Source organism: Pieris rapae, chromosome 4 (genome assembly GCF_905147795.1).
Source record: "Pieris rapae chromosome 4, ilPieRapa1.1, whole genome shotgun sequence".
Lineage (NCBI taxonomy): Eukaryota > Metazoa > Arthropoda > Insecta > Lepidoptera > Pieridae > Pieris > Pieris rapae.
Genome location: NC_059512.1, coordinates 7352648 through 7369302, shown reverse-complemented (window position 1 = coordinate 7369302; position 16655 = coordinate 7352648). Strand labels below are relative to the sequence as shown.

Sequence of the window (16655 nt, the reverse complement as noted above, 5' to 3'; positions counted from 1 at the left end):
TAATATGTTTAAAATTATTTTTAACTCAAAACGGAAATTTGAATTAACTTTAGAATTAGATTTTCGTAGTGATAATATCTGCTAAAGTTAAATTTTTCGGTTTTTTTTCTAACTTGGTACAATACTTTCAACAGGACGTTCACTGGATGTTATAAAAGTCTTAGAAGCGATGGTAAACTTACTTTGAAAATTTACAAGTTGACAAATCTTCTACAAAATATATTATTATAAAATTATAGGTAAATTAAAGTACATTGATAATATTTCCCAATATCCTTATCAACATGAGAAAACAAATAGTTTCATCTTATCTTGACATCTCAAGCCGTCTCGATAGCCCTTATCTTTGAGTGGTCGTCACTTTCCCTACCGCACGCTAGATGGCGTTACACACTATAAAAAGGTACGTGAATCTATAAAAACCTTATACTAATAAGATGCCATTTGCCGAATAACAAAGAAAGAAAATTAAGTTTTATAAAAAAATGAGTTTTCACTTATATTGTTTATCGTCACCTAATAGTTAATACTTATAATATTACCATTCACAATTGCAAAACCAGCAAGGAATAGAGAAATAAGGAACTTTCTAGAATCAATCGTTGATATACCACCAATTAATTTAACACATACAATAACCTATCATCCCATTTATCACAGAGATATCACTAAACTACTAGGCCAACAGATTCATAAAAAACAATATTCATACTGGTAACAATACACACTTATACGTCAAAACAAAATTTGACTTTAACTACCAGTTCTAAAATCAAATACGTATGCCAAATCGGCCACAATTTAAATCAATAAAATATTCGTAAAAAACCTTTTTATAAGTATTGTAACATAAATGAGATATAATATTCTTTGTTATCAGCATATTACGATACAATTATAAACGAAAAACTTTGGAATGTGCCAATACTGGACCTGTGACAGGACATCTGCTTTATACCTAATAAGTAACGTAATTAATATTCTTTGTATAGGTGCACTGGTAATTTCAATTAATTCTACAATGTATACTTTATTTGTCTTGTTAAGGTTCTTCCGGAATAATTTAACGAGCAACTTATTCAAGGACTGGGCAGGTGGAAAGGTCCCATTTGTAAAGAAAATGGCTTATAAGAGGACTTGTAGGAAAAGTTGAAAGAAATAACTGTATACATATTTTTAATAAAATTCTATGTGGCCGGAGAGGAGGAATCAAAAAGTTGTCTGAAAGTCTTTCTATATGTCAAAGTTTATTCATTACTTCTCCATGTATACCTATATTAATATTATAGTATTGGATTATATCAAAATTTATATGAATCTTATGATCAAATATGCGCGTAGGCGCAGTCATAATGACGCGCATACCTGTGATAAAATTACATTTTAAAATGATTTTTGAAAATATTGTAAAAGTATCAAGGAATTATACTTATAAGCAATATAAAAATATTTCTACGTCATATAAAGAGATTCCCCTTTTCTAAGTATTGGAATGCAACAGATAAAGCAATACGAATATTTAATTTCATTTCGTCGTAGCCAAGGTATTAAAAACTTAACGTTGTTTGCGATCGATTTAATCTATCATTTGATTAATGACTCTATCCGGGACTACAGATATCTGGATGATTGAAATTATCCAAGATGGCCGCCCCGCCGAGATGGAATGTCTATTGTTTATGTTTAATTAGTTATGCCAATAAGGCATGGTGATCTTTATTATCTGAACATCTATGGTATCCGTGGAATTTTCACAGATCTTAGACATCATAAATATTTATTCTATATTTCAAATTCATAAATACTTACTAGATACTTATTTTAAATGAACGAAATATTTTAAATTGGTTCACCTTGCGTCACTGTGAACATACGTGGGTCGTTTACAGGAAAACGAATGAATTTAAGAAAATATTCTACGAAACGTTTATTTGTTTACTTTGTTTTCAGATTTACTCTTTATAACTAACGAAATCGTAGAATTGTAAGTGGGTTTTAATTTTTTATTTAAAAGATGTTTATGAAAATATTAAGATATTATCAAGACTTTAAACGTTAACACAATATTCGTAATCTATAATCTTATAGTAAAATTAAAAATTCTTCTATCACTTCGTTATGACTAATCTGTAATTGTAGTCATTAATTTATATTATTTTTTATGAAATTTTTGAAAAAATCTCCGACGCATCTGTTTGAGATGGAAAATTATCTCGAAAATATTTATATAGGTATATATTTATATTGGGCCATTAATATTAGTATATTTAAAAGTTAAAATGTAGTAATGTATAGATTTGTAATCCGTAACTATTTCTATAAACATTTTTAATTTACGTTGTTAAATTACTTTAGTGTCAGACTAACTCCTGGACAAATATGATTGAAATCACAATAAGATTTAGTAGTCTCATTTCATAAACATTTAGTCCTATGAGTTTGTTTTACCTCAAAGTACCTATATAGTATATCCTTCCCTATCATTGTATCACTTTTGTTTAAAATGTAATTAATATTTAAAGTATTTTTATTCATTTATGAAGCAAAAATATTTTATTTCTCTAAAGGTTTCGATAATGATCCAACTTTTCGAACATTGTTTTTTTGCGACGATAAACAATTGAATTATCCATCAATTATTTACGATAGATCCTAACTGAAAATCAGTAAGACTATTTCCAGTTAGAATTCAAATTCGGCAAATGGGACTCTGATTAGCAGTTAGAAAATGCGATATATTAACCTGTGAGCATTGCCCGGTGATCGCCGTTATGCAGAAATTTGCGGCATTACACACGCAGTCACAAACACTGTACAGTATCCGATTAACGTAAACAACACTTAGTCAGGGAACACAGTGAACTTGTGACACGGAAACACACACGAATGAGGAACTGAGTTTTTATTATTCTTGTATCGGGTTGTAAAGCGCGGCGCGACACAACACTGTCAACGGTCGCCGGCACACTGCGCGAATGGACGCGGCGCCCCCCGCTCGCTGTTGCCCCTTTCCCCGCACAGGGGGCGGGGCTTCAGAGGCGAGGCGAGCTTAATTACGGCGGGTGAAGCGGGACGGCGATATAGTGGGCGCGAGCTATTAGCGCGCGGAGAGCGGGACGACGCGCGTCTTAAGTATTTTGTATAAGTAATGAGGGGTTCGGGGGTGTCGCGGGTGCGCGGGGGCGGGGGAGCGCGCATCTCCCGCCAATCTTTAATGTTCATTACGTCCGCCGCCGCCTCTATGCGTCCCTCATTAGTACAGCCACGCCTTAGCGTTAATTACGCTGTTTAATTGCATCTCTTGATGTAATTATTTTTTGTGCAGTGCCATATTTATTTACTGCCCTCCATTTTGTTTGCTAATCACGCATTAATTGGTCATTGATCTCTGTCAATAGGTTTCCTTGCCTTATAGGTAAATATCGATATGTTATGTCTCTTCCAAGTAAAGTTAATAAATCGCAAGTCGATAATAATTGTTTTAGAGTTATCTATGTTTGAACATATTTCAAACAGAAATTATTTTAAAATTAATTACAGTCCTTAAAATCGCAGAGGTATTTAGTGTAGTGGTTTTAAATCAAAATTACCTATACAAAACATTGAAATAATTTTTGTTCAATTTCATCCAAAATTGTTAAATTTTAGAAATCAAGAATATCAGTGGACTTTCATTAAATATTTTAGCAAATAAAAACATATGTTAATGGGAATACAGTAGAGTTTCATATTGAATTATAGAATATAGAATCGGTCCAGTAGTTTTTGAGTAGATACATTACAAATAAACTTATATGTTTCCTCTTTTTAATATTAGTATAGAGCGCGAAATAAGTAGCTACCTATCTACCACTAGTTAAAACTTAAATTATATAATTTCTTACAGGCAGTTAATACCATGACATAGTAATAGAATCTTATAAACAAACTTCTAAGAAGATACCAATATCCAGTAGGTATTTATATTAAGTATAATAAATATACTATTGTATTATTAATATAAAAGTATAGTTATATATATTTAAAACTACAAAAAAAATCCTTTAAGATTTGATACGATTTATGTAAAATTTCAGTTTACCTATATCAAATAAAATTAGCATTAGTTATTAAAACATTCTATTACTTTGAAAATATAGTTGCAATTGTCCTTGGAAGGTATTAAAATTAGGATGTATTAAAAAAGTATTAAATATTTAATAAGATCTTAAGAAAAAATTACGAACTAAACTCTTACGGCTGGAGTTCCGCAAGAATTAAACAATTAGTATATTAAATAAGTTAACAGTTTAACAATCACTTAACGTCCGGTAACACACCCGCAAGGCCTCTTCGCGTTGCGGTATAGGCGCTTTTTACAAGCCCTGTCCCATTAAAAACTGTGATAGTCAAGCCTAGATTATAGAACCACCACATAAACAAGGTATATTTTTAACTACGTGTCCTAGTCAAATAAATAATGCGAAATGCGACGTGGACCACCCACAGTGCAAAAAATGCCACCTGACTACTGTTTGTATACGATATATTGTTACTCAAAATGTCCGGACGTAAAAATGTCTCTGAAGTATGTGAGTGTTATGGAAAATATTTAAAAAAAATTGATTAATTTCTTTCGCATACTCAGCAAACTATTGAAAGCTAGAAAATATCGGATAGTAGATACGTAGGTACCTACGAAGCTTTTCCACATCCCTTGTAAATAATTAAGATCGAATTTAATCAGTGTAGGGGTGAGAAACTTTATAAATTTGTCTGTGTATTATAACTTTATTACAGGTTGAAGATAATGAAGAGGGTTTTGGTTAAGAATAGCGTTAGACAATATAAAAAATAGAATTTATCTTATCATAGGTTGAATTCAAATATTACTGGCCGGTTGGAAAAAAACATATGAGACTGGCTAGTAAAACTAAAAAAAAGTAAAATTCGCGCGCAAACCGGTTTATTTCTATTGAAAAGCGGGCGTTGACCCTCGTGACCAACCCCTGACCTTCGTGTAAGTGTATCGAGTGATGTAACCGTGACTCTTTGCTCAAAACACGGAATACGTTACGTGCCCATTCATACAAAAGACCTACCTGTTAGACGAACAATTATTGGTTCACTACACATTAGGTATATTAATTTGAATATGGAACAACATAAGGCACATCGGTTAAAATTTAAAAAAGGAACGCTACTCTTAATTGCAGCATGACCTATCTTAGGATTTGTTTACTTCGCAGTTTATTTTAACAGGAATGTGTTTATACATGTATATTTGAAAAGTTTTAGAGACATGAAACGTTTTAAAAGGTGTTTTGAAAAATAGATGCATGAGCTAACATTATAATTATAAATTAATTTGAAATCTTATGTAAATTACTAAACTAGCACAACATTAAATATCAGGTGATACTGTAACTATTTACATATTTTAAAATGTTTAAAAAGCGATAATATATCGCTGAATTCTTTTGACACAAATTCATGTTTATGCACTAACTTCTGCCAGAACAACTTACGCCCCCTATTCACTAATTGTGAAACTAATAAGTTCAAATGAACCACAGAAACTTACCCTTCACATATGAGGGTTTGTGTGTGTACAACCTGTTTACGAACCACTAGCGAGCTGCCATCTAGTGGCGAATAGAAGTAGTGTTAGAATTGTTTCACTACGTGTCCTACAATTTACTTTATGATATGGTTTTGATTTTAAAATACGTAGAAAAGCTTACCCATATGAATTAATTATTGAAGCTCATAAGTACCTGGAACAATATATATCATTATAAATAATTGTATAAATTACTAAAAATAACTTATAAATAAAAATAATTAATTATATTGCATAATTATAAGCTAAAAGTTGGCAGTCTTCATAGTTTAATAAATTAATAACGATCTGATCTACATAAAGATTATATTCTAGAAATATTTATATAAATACTTTTTGGTTACATGAAGTACCTACCTATCAACATTGTTCTTATACCGTAAAACCTCTTTTGTATCTAATCATCATAGGAACATCTAAGTTATTTAAAATAGTCTCAGGGTTTGGGTGACGTTCGCAAAATCGATACCACCCCTTATTGGTAGCGAAATGATTGAACATCCTTATCGCGACATTTTTCTAATGGCGCGCGTGTTTGAGACCCTTTCTCTAGTTTAGGGGGTGTACATATGCATATAAAATTTTGTCGACTTCTTTGCTTAGATCTATCATTCTTGCTTAAAATGAAGTGTTTATCGGTGGTAACGTAAATATTATAAAACATTGTTATATAGTATATGCCAGTTAAAACAGAATGAGATTTATTGGGCTCTAAGTAATTTGCATATTAATTCAAACATGGAATGCAGAAGGAATTTCGCTTCGGAATTTAAAAAAGGAACAATGTTTGAATAATAAGCATTCGATTTTGGAACTTACTTTATACTACGTAAATTTAAATTTCCTTTTCTATACGAAGAAGTAGGTATCTTAATACATGTAAGAAATATATATATTCAAATTATTGAAATTCGTATAATTTAAATAATTTGAATTCCATACTTTTAGAAAAAATACAGTGTGGTGACGTCCTATCACCCCTTTCCGAACGACAATACGGAATCAATACTATCGATACGAATTCGTGAATAGCAAGTGTCGCACACTTACGTGTACGCGTATTATGCACACTTTGAGATTCGGAAGAATTGGATGGTGAGTATGCATTGAGATAATGTGGGATATCTTCATATGATTAAATAATATAAACTTTGCAATCTTTCAATTTGTATTAAATCCATTTAACGCACGTCGTTCTTAAACTGTTTCAATTGTTTTGTAAAAATATTATTATTATGTATAGGATATAAAATAAAATTACGAAATTCCAACCGCATCATCTCGACGTCCATCATTCCACAACTGAGTGTTTTTTAAACCAGTTTGCCAACCATCACCCGTATGTGGAATCATGTGGTATTTCTGAACCAATTCGACTAAGGGTTTGTCAAAAAAATTAACAACTCTAGGAAGTCTATGGTCGGTGGTTATCAACATAACATCAGCGTTATTAATTTTCAGTGGTGTAATTCCTATTATTTACTGTGTTATATAAGTCATTAAGAGCTAAAACCTCAATTCACACATTTGCTATAGTTTTCATTTATTGTTTTATGGATATAAAACCCTTTTATGCGTCTTTAATAATATTTTGTGAACTAAATTTGCACTTGATTTAAATTACAATTTAATCCGCTATTTCAATAACAGCGTGGACACCCCAAAAATTGGTAAAAAGAAAACGCATTAACACATAGATGAATCGTGACACGCACACATGCTCAACACCCACACATCGGTCGGCTCACCCTACTTTTTAAAAGTCGTTGGGGCCTTTGATAAGGAAATGCAGATATTTGAAGGAAAGCTAAGCCTTCCGAGCTCATTTTGACTTCTTGGAAAATACTGGGAAATCAATTCAGCGTATTATAGGAAATACCCAATGAAATTTGTGTAATTTTAGGTTTTTTGGTTTATTTTCCATAACAATTCATTTAATGACATTTGGACTCTTACAAGATCATACAATTTTTAAGTAGACAAAACAGGATCACATTATATTATTGCCAATGCTATTATTTATTTATTTATATTTTACTGGCAGGCAGCTACATACCGCCGCGCATAGACACTCACATTGCCAGAGAGATTGTGCAAGTGCGTTGCCGTAGCGGTGTGATAACAATACTTTAATCACGTCATAGCACTTTAGAACAGCTCTAATAAATATTATTTTATTTAAATAAAATTGGTCATTAATGGTTTATTGGAGAAAAATAAACTATCAAGTCTGTTGACCTTGTCAACCTTTTTGCATCTGGGCCTCAGATATCTGCATGTTCATGTTCGGCTTCATGTTTATTCGTCAATCTAATAGGCAATTAGGTGATTAGCCACCTGTGCCTGACACACGCCGTCGACTTTTTGGGTCTAAGGCAAGTCGGTTTCCTCACCATGATTTTCTTTACCGATCCAGCGAATGTTAAAGGATCACAAAGGCGCAGGCGAAATTCCATTTGCCCAGCCGGCACAGCCGGGGATCGAACCTACGATCTCAGAGATGAAAGTCATAATATGAAGTCACTAGTCCAATACTTCTGTTCAGTACATATAGGTATGATAAAAAAGGACTAGGTATGGTTTATGATCGGAACATAAATCCAAAAGTCATTAATTACTATAATATAAATATACACCGTATTTAACTTTATATAAATATATAAAGTTAAATACGGTGTCGAATGAAATCAATTAACAAAGTATCGATGTCAAATCAAAGGAAAATTCATAGTAAAACAAACGTAAATAAGAGAAAATCGTTCCCCTAATTTCGAGTGGTTATTCTAAAGCCTTAAAGCGGGATTCGCTAATAATCGACTTCCCCTACTAATTAAAACCCGCTTTTAATTGCTCCAAACGGCCACCTGTTGCGCTCTTGTGTCTCTGTCGCACGATCTGTCTCGTTCTCGGAGGCTGTCCCGTTTCCGGATGGCAGTTTTGCTATGACTATGTAGATGTTTAACAATTATAACACAGCTTACTTTTGTTTGTTAAAACTTCCTACACTTTTGTCTCTTTCTGATTAATTGTTCACGCTGTGTTGAAAAGCGACAGCACTTTAGTTAGTGTAATGAGACTGGATTTATGAAACAAGTTACTGTAAAACAATTGAATAAAGTAAAACAAAACACGGCTGTCAAATGTTATCATTTACCGGTAAGACAGAACAAATTTTCTATACTATTAAATACTTTGCGAGCTTTATACCTAACCGTCTTGCAATAATCATTATTCATGTGTTGTTTATAGAAAAATATAGGAATGTTAATGTTAAAAATTATATGACATAGACTAGAAACAATAAACTGATCGCAGAAGTGTTGATGTCGTTAATTAGAACACTTTTATTTATTCAACTTAAAATTCCTAACGTACCAATTATTAAGACACCGGCAACGCTTTTGCAAGCTCTCTAGCAATGTGTCTATGGAAAGTATAACTGAATATCAGAAGAGTGGCTTATGCCCCGTTACATAAGGACAAAATGTTGATGACAATTGGATGGAGTTTTGCATTATACATTTTTTTAAACTACGTAAATGAAAATGGAGGGCAACTGGCGGGCTTATCGCTTTCGATCTCTTCCAGGCAACTGTGAGAAAATAATAGATAAAGTAATCAAGTTGTGCAATACATTAGACAAACAGTTAGACAAAACTAATGGAACAAAACAAAGTACATAATTAAAACATTACATATGTTGATGACATATGTATTGTTTTAATTATCATGACAATTATTATACAAAGGACACATAATAAAAAGAGTTTATTTATACAATATAAATAAACTCTTTTTAATGTGTTCTGTTATACACATTTTCAATAGCTTTTAATACTTAATTTAGTTAGCGTGAGGCTCCAGCCCGTTTGTGTTTTGTACTCGTATTAAAAAAAAGAAAGCAATCTATAGTGTCATACATTCCTCTTTGAAGGAATATTAACGTAAAATTCAATATAGAACAATCAAATTGTTCCCAAACGAAGTTCCCAGTCCTTTGTTCAAACGACTTCAACCGTACCCAAATTGCTTGATTAAATAATGAATTAATTCTATTTACATTTTTGCGTTTTAATGAACTGCGGACGTGATTATTTTTTGTTTAGCTTCAAATAAAATGGGTGGACTGTAACTGATATACTAAATATATAATTTTTGTGGAAAAGCCTATATACGCCTAGATGGAGAGATTAATTAAATGATCTTTAGTTTAAAGAGAAAGCACAGTAGGAGTGCCTTTGTCGTGGGCAGCTAGTTCCTTCCATTTGACATATTAACGGCACTTGATATAATAATATCTACATAACACATACAATTTAACTACTGTTTCCTAAAAATAATACTTGCCGTTGTAGCATAGGGCAGGTTGAAAAGATGTTGTTAGTGTAAAGTTTTAAAGAATGTGGTTAAAGATGAAAGGAGAAAAAGCGTTTGACGAAGTGTGTTTTTGAGTGGTTTATGTGCAGGTTTACGTTGTGTATAATTTGGTGTGTTCGGTGTTAGTTTTCAAAAAGTCGAAGAAGTTTATTTAGAAGTTTTGTTTCATGATACAATTTTGAATAAATTCAAAGTTAGGTGAGGATGCTTCCATGGTTGAAACTATACGGAACAATTGAAAATTGAGTGTGGTTTCCACGCCATTTGTAAGCCACAGGTCACATTGGTAAGCTCAGAAAGCGACAGTCTTATGTCTCTTTTCAACACGTTATAAACACAATTCGATAGAAAGAGATAATTGATTTCGCTTTATTAAAAATTTCTTTGAGTTCGTATGTTCAAGCCTCTTCAACGGATAATCTGCCGTATTCTAGCTCGACGAAGGAAAAATCATCTAGAAACAGGCATGCCATAGACAAAAAAGTAAGCGGTGTAAAAGAAACCTAGTTATTCGGGGATTGCTGTGTTGTTTGTTAAAACTATCTACACTTTCGTCTCTTTCTGATAAATTTGAAAAAAAGAGACAGCACTTTAATTACTGTAATGAGACTGGGTTTGTGAAACAAGTTACTGTAAAACAATTGAATAAAGTAAAACAAGTAGGATATATGAAATACCAAGAATTGTATTCATATATTTAATAACATTAATTTCGTATCACACATCAGTAGGAAATCACAATTATTACAAACGATATAATTGTATTAAAATTATGGCAATCTATCACCGTCTAAGCATAATCGCTCTCCACTTATGAAAATAACCTCAAAATTGCTCTAAAGAAAATTATCAACCCATTATATACCGGAACCCTTTCTTTAATTAAAAATAATCTTTGTTTGTATTCTATAATAACAGATAATTTGACTAACTTCAGTTTATGTTATATAATTGGTTACAATTATTTTAATCACCTATTTATTCTATTTCTTTTGGCGATACTAGCAAGCATTTGCCAAACAGTTATAATTTTAATATTGACATTTACCGGATTAAAAACAAAATTTAATCGAAACAGTACACAAATACTAACTAAACTACTCTTGTGTACGGTAGTACATAAGTAGTAGGATAGGTATATCCTAAACTAAAAACCTTTCTAAAATACTTAATAATAATTAAAAAAAAATAATTTAAAAAATAATAATAATGGTTCACTTAAGAAACTTTAATGATAGGCTTTAGGAAGAAATAACTGGGGAGTTGTTAACGAAACACAGTAAGTAAATTTCCAAAACATACAATATAAAACTGAAATTAAAATTCCAAATAATTTCAATAAGTTTTCGAAAAACCCTCTTAACAATCAAATTACCTCTTCTGGGGTGTAGGTCATTGGGGAACACTGCCTTAGAGACTGCACTAGAGAATGTTATTGGATACTTTCTTATGTTAAATACGCTTTAAGTACTATAATAGTTTTAAATTATTTATTAGTCTTAAGTTGGCTTACGTTAAATGATGTCTTGCAGAGACAATTGATAAAAAAAACGCGACAATTTGACAATTTTTTTTACTACAACGCCGTCGAAATGTCAAATAGTAACCACGCTTTATATACATTAAAATTCATTCATTTATGTAATAAAAATACAGATTTATTAGACATTACTCATATACATATACTTAAAAATATTTGAATAATAGAGTTATAAGTATGTTTTTGTTTATCTTTTTTTCATAGAACAAGGGGCAAACGGACAGGGGGCCCACTTGATGATACCCCTGCTCATGGACACTCTCAATGCCAGAGGGCTCGGGTGTACGTAGCCGGCCTTATATGTTTATATTAGAATAATATAAACATTTTAGCCAGTTACAAATACTCATACAAAATGACATTTTTAAATCATCAGCTGCTATTTTTATCCTGCTACTGTAAAAGTTAAAAACTCGCTTATAAATAATACTACGTTTAACATAGATGTAAAACTCTCAGAAGACCATATTAGTATAAAATGTATTAACTAGATTCATTATTTCCTTTGTACCAAAGTTACCGTAGTAGGAATCTAGATACATATATATCTACCTATAGTGTCCGGCGGAAAGTTGAAATGTATTCGTATACGTAGAAGTTTACGTTTCCGTACATGAACTAATTACGAACTTATTAATATGCGAAACCCATAAAAATACTCATCAAGCCATAACTAATATTTTTGATTAATACATAATAAATAGTAATGACCGTGTCTGACCAGTCTCACGCCGCGTTGATGAAACTTTGTCGTCAAAATTAACATAAACATTTTAATTGCCAGCATCATTAACAAAAGTATTATGCTAATCTTTTTCAAACATGTTTTTGCGAGATTTAAATTTCGAACATACTTGATTATTTGAATTTAGAACTAGGATGTTCTATATTCAAAGATTTGATATTATAAACACGAAACATCTTCATCTATTAGCATTGTTTAAGCGTTAACTTAGGCAATTTCTTTAAGAGTAGGAAATTTCTAAATAATACTTAATCCGAGTAATCAATATTTGAATATAAATATGAACTATAAAGCAATAAACAGATACTACCATATAAGTATTTTCTATAACATTGATTATGTTCACACAAACGCTACTGTAATTAAAAATCCGATTTTAAGCCTTTATAATGGTGTCTATATAAGTATAATTATGGTATATGTCTAATCTAATCTGTGCAAATTAAATATTTATTCGGTTCGTTTTATTTCGGTACATTTCAAATAGGTGACACCTAAAAAGCGATTTCTAAGATACATTAATTTATTGAATTATAATAGTCTTTGCTTCAACTTTTATTTAGTTCCTATTGAAGTAGAGATTCTTCAGCCGTGATGTTAGTGTACAGGTGCTAATGAAATATTTAATTTGGCGCCTGTAAGACCGGTGACCCCAGAGCTGGTACTTTCATCTCGCATAAGTACCACAATACAGCGAGGAATGCCAGCATTAAAAGTACACTACCACATGGACCATATTCTATATTTTCTATTTATCATTGTTTAATTAGGTTCAGAGTATTCCATGCGTCGATCCTAGAGGCTGTACCGTAGACAACTAAATAGATCTAATTATCGATTCACTCAAAAGGCACATGCGAAGCGATGCCACCAATAGCAGTTGTCATTATCACATTTACTGACTTTATGAGATTTCAATTTACAAGGAATGCTGATTAACGCTAACAAGGTTGGTTCACCGTATTTTAACGGCATAAACGAGGAAATTGCGTACTCTTTATTGTCTTAAATGATGAAACCCTAGTAACAAGTAACAACTATGTTGTGGCCTAGTATTATGGGAGGTAATAACCACGACAAGAATTATGTACCGCATTAAAATCGCCAAGACGCGGTCACTTTAATTTATTAACCCAACAGTCATATGTGGGCTGATAGTGATGACTCGTGGTCAAGTATTTCGTGATTTTTTTTACCAATACTAGATGTGTATGGAAGGATTGTGTGAAACGCGATTTAAATGTATGTCAAAATTATGATTATTTAAAGCAGTAGAATCGTTTATTTTTACGTTAATTTTTATTTTTTTACGTTAAAAAATGTAAGAGAAATACTGTAGTGTCTGTATGAGGAACCAGAACAGAAGTATATCCAAAATAGAACACAGAGCATTTCTCTTTTCTAAAAGCCGGCAACGCCTTCTCGCAGTGTCCTATCACTTAACAATAGAGCCAAGCGTGAGTTGAGTCCCACAAATCCCCGTGGCGATTTGCAGGGAATCCGTTAAAAAAGATTAACTTACTAAATCATACATGCATCTGCTTAAAGTTGAGAATCGCTGAACATGTTCTTAATTTAATCAAATAATATAAATATGTATTTACTAAATAGAATTCTAGCGCGAGGTGGCAAGTATGATGCGGCCGTAATAATACGCCTGAGCGATCATAGCAGGGAAAATTATACGCATGAAATCTTACAAGTTTTTACACCATTCCCTGGCTGGTGAACAGGAAAATAGCTGTAATTGTTACCTATGCGCAATGTATACTTGATGACACATTTGCAGAACATGGTTGAAGGGTTTAATAGCAGTTTCTTAATAAACTTGTCATTATGGGTACTGTGACTTGTAATAAGACTAATGTACTTAGTGCTATGCAATTGTGAAGTAGGTTTAAATGAACTGTTACTACAGTACAGTGCTTTAGTATTCTGAATCTAAAGTAAATGTTATGTAATTTAATACATTTTGCTTCACTCACAGTGGTTGCCTGGAAGAGATCGCTTGAAAGCGATAAGGCCGCCAGGTAAACTTTAACAGGTAACTATGTTCAATTTTTATATTGTAATGTAATGAAGTGTTAATAAATAAAAACAAACAATTAATAAAGTACATGTTTGAAAAAAGAATGGAATTTATTTGAATTATGAATTAAGAATGCGGAGCCTATTTTCAAATGAATACTTTAGACATAGTACTTTGATTCTAACGCACGTGATTCCAGACAAGTCTACGACCCGTCCTAATAACAAATATTATGTCAAGATATTACAGCGAGACGATTTTACACTTGATTAGTATTCATCCATCTATTTATGTAAAAAAATTAATATTAATTATACCAGAATGTAACGTTTCGCCGTCTGCAATTAACATTTCCAAATGTCAGCAGGATCGCACTAATCCATATTTATATAAACTAATTTGCAATTTAACTAACCGCTTATACAGAACACTTCTCCCTATTAATGGCATCAAAGACAAAAAGCGTGCATTCAGCAGCTGGGATGCTGATAATCCCGATTCTAAGGCGATTGCGATATTTATTATGGAGTCTCGTTATTCGAGTCCAAATAAAATAAAGCGTTTATTAGTCGCGTTTTGGTCGGGTTGCGGGAATTGGCCATTGTTTTTGGTCTGCCATCAATCACATCGGGTACCGGGAGTCAGTCGGAACGGAACGCCTGGCGACGGGATCTGTAACGGTTATTGAAATGAGGTCCCCCGCTTTTTACCGAATTTAAATTTTGATAAGGCAAGAGCCTGTTTCGTTCTAACTCGGCTCGGGAAGGGTGAGTACTTTTTGTTCGGTTTCACTGTCTTGGTGCTAACGTTAAATTTATTTTACTAAGGGCATTCTGATTTACTTTATACTTGGTTTTTATTGCGTCGGTATTGAATGTCGCTTTGTGTCTGTGAAAATTTCAATAGCTGTTAAAGTTCTTGTTTCTCGAGCGAGACAAGCGGTGTTTTGTTTTGCTATTGCACGATAGTGACTAACGCAAAGCTGGAATATTCTATATTCATTCATTGATTTTCATTTAATAGTTTTAGCACGGTTCTACACGGACTTAATTTTTTATACGTATACTAAATACTATACCACTACTGACATAAGTAGTCCATGAATAATTTAATAAATTTACCCGTAAAGTGACGGTACTGAAATAGGATATATAGGGTAACATATATATATAACAAATCTAAGCTGTATATTTTGTTATTGCAATAATTGGAAAGTAGACTGTTTTTTTATCATCTTTCTATTCCAACATTGGATTTTGCACCTTATAATACACAAATAATGATTAGTCATGTCAATCATTAATTAATATAATAGAAATGGCATTACCGACATCATATGAATATAATAAACGTTGATAAATATTGTAAATGACTCGTTCGAAATTCGAAATTAAAGTTCGAAATTTAAAATATCTGAATTCTTATGGCTCATTGACACCTACGTCGTACTTGGTCCTCAGAGCCCTATTATTTCGTATCAATATTCAGGCCCCGAGAGTTGTAAAGTGTAATAAAACACCATTTTTATATCGCATGTTTAGACAGTGCCCGAGAGGTGATAAGGAAACCTGTACTGGACCGGATATCGTTGACCATTCACAAAAAATTGACGCACACATGAAAGTATTTGTGTTGTATAACTCGGTTCATTCATGCTTTTACACCAAATAGATATTTTTGATACGGTAATGGCTTGTACGAGTTATGATAAGTATCGATTTCTATGTATTCTGGTTTTTAATGTGGATGACGTCATTTTTTAGATTACTTACGCGATTATAGTGTTTAAATTATTGTATCTTTGGTTTCAAAATGTTTAATATACGGAAATATAATTTTGTCATCACATTGGTCTGCTATTATTTATCTTGTAATGTCACTATAAGTCGTGTGTATCTATAATACATGCATTCTAGGTTTAATTTTAAAATTTTGTCTGTATGTATATCGTAAGGGTGCCTTATAAATATTTATTCTACTTATGATAAATATGAGGAGCTGTGGTCTAGTAGCTTCTTGTGCGAATCCCTGAGGTTGTAGGTTCGATCCCCGGTTGTGTACCACTGGCGTTTTTTCTATGTGCGCATTTAACACTTCCTCGTACGGTAAAGGAAAACATCGTGAGGAAACCGCCATTCTTAGACTCAAAAAGTCGACGGCATTGTGCCACAGACCGCTGATCACTTACTATTATATTTGACAATGATGAAGAAACAGATTCAGACATCTGAGGTCCAGACCTAAAGAGGTTATAGCGCCATTGTTTTTTTAAATAAATATATTTTTTATATAGAACAGGGGGCAAACGGGCAGAAGGCTCACCTGATGTTAAGGGATACCACTGCCCATAGACACTCTCAAT

The 16655-nt window shown here is 32.4% G+C and overlaps 1 protein-coding gene across 2 annotated transcripts in view; it reads right to left on the bottom strand.

Annotated features, from left to right (window-relative positions):
* The window catches only part of LOC111003013 (zinc finger homeobox protein 3), a 105408-nt gene extending 102450 nt beyond the window's left edge, over nt 1-2958 (bottom strand). For both annotated transcript variants that reach the window (XM_022273340.2, XM_045628056.1), the window contains exon 1: nt 2744-2958. The gene's annotated coding sequence lies outside the window, so the exon portion shown is untranslated. The remainder of the gene's footprint in view (nt 1-2743) is intronic.
* Between the last annotated feature and the right edge of the window lie 13697 nt (nt 2959-16655).